Genomic DNA, 8,358 nt, shown 5'->3' with positions numbered 1-8,358 from the left:
AAAAAAAAAAAAAAAAAAAAAAAAAAAAAAACAAGGGCGCCTGGGTGGCTCAGTTGGTTAAGGTCTGACTTTGGCTCAGGTCATGATCTTGTGGTCTGTGGTTTAGAGCCTCAAATCGGGCTCTGTGCGACAGCTCAGAGTCTGGAGACTGTTTCAGATACTGTGTCTCCCTGTCTCTCTGCCCCTCCCCAGTTCATGCTCTGTCTCTCTCTGTCTCAAAAATAAATAAACATTAAAAAAATACTTTAAAACAAACAAACAAACAAAAAAGGAAAATGTATTTGATCATATCACCAACTCTCTTAAACCTCCTCACTGACTCTTTGCACCTTTTAGGACATAATGTACAATACTTGTCAACATGTATTTGGCCACTCAAAGTCTGTTTCCCACTATCCTCTCCAACCTAATGTAGAATCATTACCTCTCACTTCAAATCAACCACACTGAGCCTTTGTTTCCAAATACAGAAGTACTTCTTATGCATTTGCATGAGTTATCCCCTCTTTCTAACATGCTCTTTTCCGTACTTATATTTGCTTTCTATTCAACCTTTCACTATCTGACAAATGTCATTACAGGAACATTAATGGACCACTGATCTAAATTATAGTCCATCTTACCCTCCAATTTTCTTTTATAGAGTCTACTATTTATCTCTATAGTTTTTACTATAATGTATCATTGGCGTAGTTGCTTGAATGATGTCTGTATTCCTCTGTTTTACTATAAGCCTCATAATACCGAAGTCCACTTTTATTTTATTCTCTGCTGTCGTAGACCATATCAGGTTCAGAGTGGATACAATGTTTGCTGAATGAACGAAGGCTTTGGTCCATCGTTACTATAACAGAAATTAAAGAAGGAAGAGGAAACAGAAATTGATTGTCCACAACCCATCACTTTATTTTATCACTATTGTTTTAAGGAATGATGAGGGTCATTGACAGTGATCACAATTTCTTATTTCCACTAACTAATGCAATATTCTGCAAGGCCAGAACTACAACAGTACCACAAAATACTTAAATTATGTTCGGACAGTGATGAATTGAGAAACAAAAGTTTAGCATGAAACCTTTATAAAAGCAATTTCTTCAAGACAAGACTCTGGTGGCTTTCCTTGTTATTCACCTAAAGTCATGGGTAAATTTGACTAAGAGACTTTAATACAAATTGGGCATGAACTGACTAAGAAATTAGAATTTTATATATCTGAAGTCTGAAAAATTTATTTTCCACCATGCAATCAATTTCATCTCAGATCTCAGGGAAAAAAAATTATTTCCAAAGACAGACGCAGGAAAAGGAAACAAACATATAATCTTGTGTAATGTATCAGGTATCTACTGCTTAGTAACTAAACATCCCAAAATTTAGTATGGTAAACAATAACCATTTATTCTGTTCATGTTATTGTTGATCAGTAATTTAGTCTGAGATCATTTCAACGGTTCTTCTGGTTTCAATGGGTTCTGTGATGTCTTTGTAGAAAACTGTGAGTTTGTAGTTGGCATCTAGGAGTATGCTGCCTGTGGGCTGGGGCATCTGACATGTTCTCTCTCATGTTCCAACAGGCAACAGAGGAGAGAGAGAGAGAAGGTGGGGGTGGGGAGGGGAGATAGAGAGAGGAGAAAAAGAGGAGGAAAAAGGAAAAGTTGTTTTCAAGGCTCCTAAGGACAAGTCTCAGAACCACACAGGATTCATTGCATTCCATTGCCAAAATAATAAATTAAATTAATAAATTAATTAATAACAATAAAATCCTTGAGTCTTACACAGATTTAAGAAATAGGAAAATAAATTTCATCTGTTGAATGAAGAAGCTACACAATCATGTGGTATGCAGATAGGAGGCCATTAACTGCGGTTGTCATCATAACCAACCTGCCACATATGTTTATCAACCAACAAGCTTTTACTTTATATATAAAGTATATATATATGATATATATACACATATATATGTGTATATATACACATATATATATATATGATAAGGTTTGTGCAATGTTTAGGAAGAAAAATATTCCTCTTCAAGGTTCTAATAGTTGGTCTAAGAGTTAAATTGACCTGAGATAGATTAACAGGAGAAAAATACAGAGGTTAATTATGTGCACATGGAGGCTCAATAATTAAATTGAGACCTAAGGAAATGACAAAGGCAGGTGTTCTTTATACTTTTTAGACAATGAAATAATAAATCTATGAGAAGCTGCCAGGACAAAGAAAACTTCTATTTGGGACCTTCAGTTAGGAAGGGATTCTATAAAGAATATGGGGTGGGTTAGTAAATTAATAAAAAGTGACAAGTTTTGTTTATACAGCCTTCTCAGCTCTAAATTCCCTCTCTCTGGTGATAAGAATGTTTCTTTACCTTCTGGTGCAGGGACAATGCCTTTCACATGGGAGTTTAGAGAGCAAAGGGGTGTCAGAGTGTTCTTCTTACACTGTTACTTAAGTTAACTTTAATATTAACTAAAATAATCAATATGCCAAAGTGACACATTTAGGGCAAGCTCCCCTTGGCCCCTACAATACCATATGCTATAAAGGATATATAAGTATGAAATATCACTTCCTATATTTACTCTATTTAAACAATTTAGTTTATAGTGATATAGTCTAATGATTTTTAATCTTTTTGCCAAATCTAATTTGAGGAGGAATAGTAAACCATTTCATTTGTAAAAAAATGGTAACGTTTTCCAGGCATTCTCCACGACAGACGGGAGATGCTAAAGTAAGGACATGTCTTACTAAGTAAAACAGACATTTCAGAAGCTCAAACTAGTGGTCTCAAAAGCTGTAAAGAGGTCATCTAGGATGAGAAGATACGCTTCTAGGAAATACATCCTGGTCAACTATACCCCAAGCACAGGAAATAGAGTCATGAAAACCTTAAGTAGAATAATGAAAGGAGAATGGAGAAAAAAGTTTACCAATATGATTGTCTCACCCATTCATATGGTAATTTTGAGAAGTCTCTACTTCCCTATATATTTTAAGATGAATTTTGATCACTCAAGAGACACTGCAGGGAATGGTATATGTAGTAAATGAGAAAGAAGAGACCATTAATCAACCACCTATATTTGGATATTTTAACGCCAATGTGGAGGTAAACTCAACAAAATAAACTGTATAGAAAATTAAAAAACTCACCTAATTGTTTATGTAAAATCATTTTTTAAGTTTAGCTTATCTCATTAACTAGCATGCTATTAAAATCTTTTTATAATCTAATACAAACTTTTAGTGTGGAATTTTTAAATTTTAAGTTTCAAAAAAAGGGAAAAGAAAATATCACCTACCATTAAAATACCATCTTTAATGAAGTAAAATGTTAAGTGGTGTTACAACTTTCACTGAAATTGTTTTGTTTTATTTTTCCATTTTCATAGTCATAAAGACTACTTATGTGTAAAATTTAAGAAATTAACTTAAAAAAAAAAGATAGTCATCTAAGTTCTAAGTTCCTATCTATGTTCCTATTACAAGGAGGGCAAATTTTGACTCCTGAAGGTAAGAGATTGAAATACTGGGTTGTTTTCCACTTTTTGAAATATTTAAAATAAAATTAATTCTTTGTTTCTTCATTGAAAGCATTCATTAAACAGAGTTTTCATTTGTGTAAAGCAATGAAAAACCTATGACATCTTTATTATATTTAACCAGATATCACATAGATATTGATGAGTTACAGGCTGCCATTTTAACATAATTTCAATGTTAACTACATTGTGCATTTAATATAATGCACAATATATAGTGTTGGTTTGAAATTGGGCATGATGTACATTGTATATTGTATTACATTATGACATAATATATATTCTATTTTTGTTGGTATTCTATTTAATACCAAATACTATATATATATATGTATATATATATATATCATAGGTTATACAGATACTTAAAATTTGAGCTACAAATGTATATTTAACATTACTTACCAGCCTCATATTAATTCTTAAAGAGATGTGATGAATGCAATAGTGACTTATATTTTTAAAAATAATATAAAGTCCTTCTAAGAGTTCGTATTTTTCACTGAGATTTTTCTAAAGCTATTTTCAAACTGACAATGGGATGATATATAGCATGAGAAATTGTTTTATAAATTCACCAGTATAAATAATAGAAAAGATTAACATTGAGTGATTTGCAAACCACAAAACATGATCATTTTTATTAACTTAGGTATGTTTTATGGCAACGTGGATCTAACCCTCTAAGTATGAAATATACCGAAGACAGCAAAATACTCTTTTCTTAAATTTAGATCAGCAATGTTGGCACTGTTAACATTGTGGAATATCTGTATTATTTCACCAACCTCAATTGGGGATGTCAGGACAATAAATTAGAATATTTGCAAAGTACTTGTAAATGAGCAGTTTGTAACAGAGTGCTATGCTTTTGTTGGGTATAATACAATATTTAAGACTATGGTGGAAAACATTCTCCTCTTTGCCAGTTTCATCTTATGTGCAAAACTCTTTTCCCTTTTGGGAAATAATGTATAATTTCATATGTAAGCAAAATCCATTTTCTCTGGTAATATATGAGCCACGGTGGAGGCGATACTAAAAGTAAAAGTTGAAATTTGCCTTGCTGTGTAATGTCAATGGGATACACACATTATTTGAGCTAATCATTGCAACTGGGATTTAAATTGAGATAGAGATTATCTAGTCAATGAGGGGAACTGAAGTGATCCTGCACGATTTCCTAACTTAGGACAATTATATGGCATTTCTGAGTGTTAAACATTGTAATTGACATTTTATCTTTCCAAATGCACATAATATTGCAGGCGATTATCTATTTTGGGAAAAGTATCAAGTGGCAGACACATACATACACACACACACAAAAGGAAAAATGATAAACATGTAAAAAGAAAATAAGAAGAAAGCATTTTAACCAGGAATAAAGACAGACAGGCAGATAGATAGATGATTGATAGATAGATAGATAGATAGATAGATAGATAGATAGATAATAGATAGATAGATGATAGATAGATAGTAGATGTAGATATATAGAGATAAACAGCATGGTGCCAGGAAATAAAGTTACTGGTCCAGGGATCAAGAAGTCTGGCACTACATCTGTGACCTTTGCCAACATGGGTAACACTTGTGTAAAAGGGTGTATGTTTTATGTGTCAAATCACTAATAATAATAATATCAGTAACCGCCACAACAATAACAATAAGCAGACATCGCTGCCCTATGGAATTTATAAATAAGCAAACGATTGGAGGAAGAGCAGATAATGGAAAATAAAAACTGTACCTAATTTCAAAAAATCAAGTAATCCAATAAGTGATTATCAAATAATTAAAATGGTATGTGAAAAATACAAGACAAGGTAGATTAAAACAACAATGTTTGAGCTGTTGGGAGGGATGGACTCCTAAGTTGAGGGGTCAAAATATTCTCATGAATAACTCAGTCTCCCATGGTAACACTTGATAATGACAATAATGTCTGCATACTTGAATTCGGATGTACTTTATTAAAAAGAAAAAAATAAAAAAAAATAATGTCACTACCCTGAGCAACAGTGAAAAAATCTAATTCCTCTGCCAAATGTCAGTCCATCCCCAAATCAAACAGAGTTATAATATCTCGCAAGCTGTCTTTTCTCGGTTCTAAGCAACTTGAAATTCGAAAGACTGACCTTTCTTTCTGTGCTCAAAAAATGTGTAAGAGAATAATGACAGAGATGCTCCACTAATTTAGGTGTTAAGTATTATTATTCCTATTTTATAGAAATGGAATTAGAGTTGACAGGGCTCTGGGGGCCAATCCAACTGGGAAAATAAAAACTATTAATTTAAATCAATAGCATAATGCTGGCTGGCCTGGTGCCCTTGAATAAGTCAGTTAGCTTCTATCTCCTTGTCTGAAGACAAAGATGGAAGGAGGGGAAAAATTATCAGAGAGTTCAAGTCGAATACAGAATGGATATTAGCTTTTATGATAATATAATATTCTGACCCTGGTGTCATGTGGCAAAGGAGGTTGCACTGATTGAGAAATGGGGCGCTAAGTATTTAAATGACTTTACTCATAGCACAAGGCAAGTGAGTGATAAAATTTTATAAGCACTTTAACCTCTGACTTCCAGTCAGGTATTTTAACCAGAACCTGTAGGCAGTATTCACATATGTATCCTTAATAGTTACTTTTGATTCAAATTCCAGGTTATCGTTAGGATTTTTTTTTTTAGGTAACAAAAATGTCTTTATTTGATTTAGTGTCAGGAAACTTAAATATATCTGTATTGGCATTTATTGCATTTTAAGTGTTCAAGCTATAATTTTCCTGAATATAGAATTTCAGATTTGAGATAAGAAAAGTTCAGTGATATTCTGCTTATGCTCACCCTGTTCCCTTATTTTTTAGTGTTTATTTATACTTGAGAGAGAAAGAGAGCAAGTGGTGGGGAAGGGGCAGAGAGAGGGGGAGACAGAGGATCTGAAGGCAGCACAGAGCCGAATGCGGGGCTAGAACTCGTGAACTGTGAGATCAAGACCTGAGCCGAAGTCAGAGGCTTAGCTGACTGAGCCACCCAGGTGCCCCTAACTTAATTATCTTTAAAAGACCTGTCTGCCATTATCACATTTCAAAGTTCTAGGTGTTAGGACTTCAACATATAAATTCAGGGAATATAATTCAGTCCAAAACAGCTATATTATATAGTTGTCAGTTATTTAGCTTTTTCATATTTGCTTTATTTTATGCACAGCCATGTCACTGTATCTCCAAATCCTCCTTGTTGACTTGACAGCAAAGTCAAAAGTACAAAAAACAAACAAGGAAGCAGAAAAGTATGCGATAATTTGTCTTTATTATACTTTATTGCCAAAAGACCATGATATGCTTTTATTCTTGTTGAAGCATACATTGTTGACTTTTTACTCATAAATTGTGTGTAGTAAAATGAAGAGTTTGAGAAACAGATTTTTTTTCCGTAGGCAATGCATCATACACAAATATCTTGATTTTCATGAAGATCTGTTTGTCTATGCTACTTTTGCTGCAAATTTGATATTCTGCTTTTCTGACTCAGGCAGATTATTTTTTCCACTTCTCTAGACTCAATGGTATTTATTTTTCTAGATTTTTCTGACCAATATTAAAAGTATATGAATTACTTTTAAAAGATTGACATCTAACCTGCTTTATGGAAAAATACAATTCTTGCACTTTTATTCTGTTTTTTTCTGGAGATTACATCCAGATTCATTTATTCTATTCTTTTCATATTGACTCCTGGTGACTTTATATTTTAAATTTCTGAATCTTATTTCAGATTGATCATTCTATGTAGGTTTAGTAAGATGGTTGCTTTATATCCCTGTATGAATGTACATTGAAAGAGCAGTTGCATATATTATTTTTATGTGATTTCAGGAGAGTATTTTCTTAGATAAGTTTAATCAATTTTAATGCAATTAGAGATGCTGACAATATGTAGATTCTTGATACATGTGTTAAAGATTAAATAATAATTTATCCTTTTCAGTAACCTGTTGAGAAAATTAGATTTGATAATCTTATTTATTTTCTTTGTTACTCTAAGGAATAGACATTTGTTAAGCATGTGAAAAATGCAGCTCTCTGTCTTGAGATGTATTGCATAATCTTTGAAACCATTCTTTATATTTTGCTTTTGAAGTGCTTTTTCTGATTTCTCACACTCTTCCTGTGGTCATAATGCATATGTGTAATTTTCTTAGCATATACTGTCATTTGATGCAGCATCCACTACAGTTTGATTAATGGGTTTGGCTTTATTCCACAGGACAACGTCTTTCTTGGCTCAATGTTTTTGCCACAAAAGCCATTAAAGTAAATTTCAACTCAGTCTTTTTGTCCTGTATGAAAGAGCTAATTGGAATCTGCAATTTACCCAGTACATTACATTAAATTGACCTTCACAAATAGCTCCAGTATTCTGAATCCTTTGAGGTACACACATTATTGCAAGGGGTCATTGAGAGGACAAGACTACTGGTTGATCCTAGAGCTCGATCTCGGCAATCAGAGGCTCCTCACCTCCTGTCCTAGGACTGTATGGTCCTCCCACCATTCCCACAGGGAGATCCATTTTCAGGGACCCAGTCATGAGAGAGCAATGTGTTATTGAGACCCTCTGGATAATATACATTATTAAACCTAGGTAAGGCTTCTATATTAACTTAAGATTCTGGCTGACAAGTAGAGAGAGCTACTTGCCTCTGCCCGCCATCTGGGAAGTGACCTGCAACACTGGGGAGAATGTGTCTCCAGCATAAGCTATTTATTCCATTGGAGAAACCATAGGCCCAGGCCATC

This window comes from Crocuta crocuta, unplaced genomic scaffold (genome assembly GCF_008692635.1).
Source record: "Crocuta crocuta isolate KB4526 unplaced genomic scaffold, BGI_CrCroc_1.0 scaffold57, whole genome shotgun sequence".
NCBI lineage: Eukaryota > Metazoa > Chordata > Mammalia > Carnivora > Hyaenidae > Crocuta > Crocuta crocuta.
The sequence above is the reverse complement of the archived record's forward strand: the minus strand, read 5'-3'. Positions refer to the sequence as shown.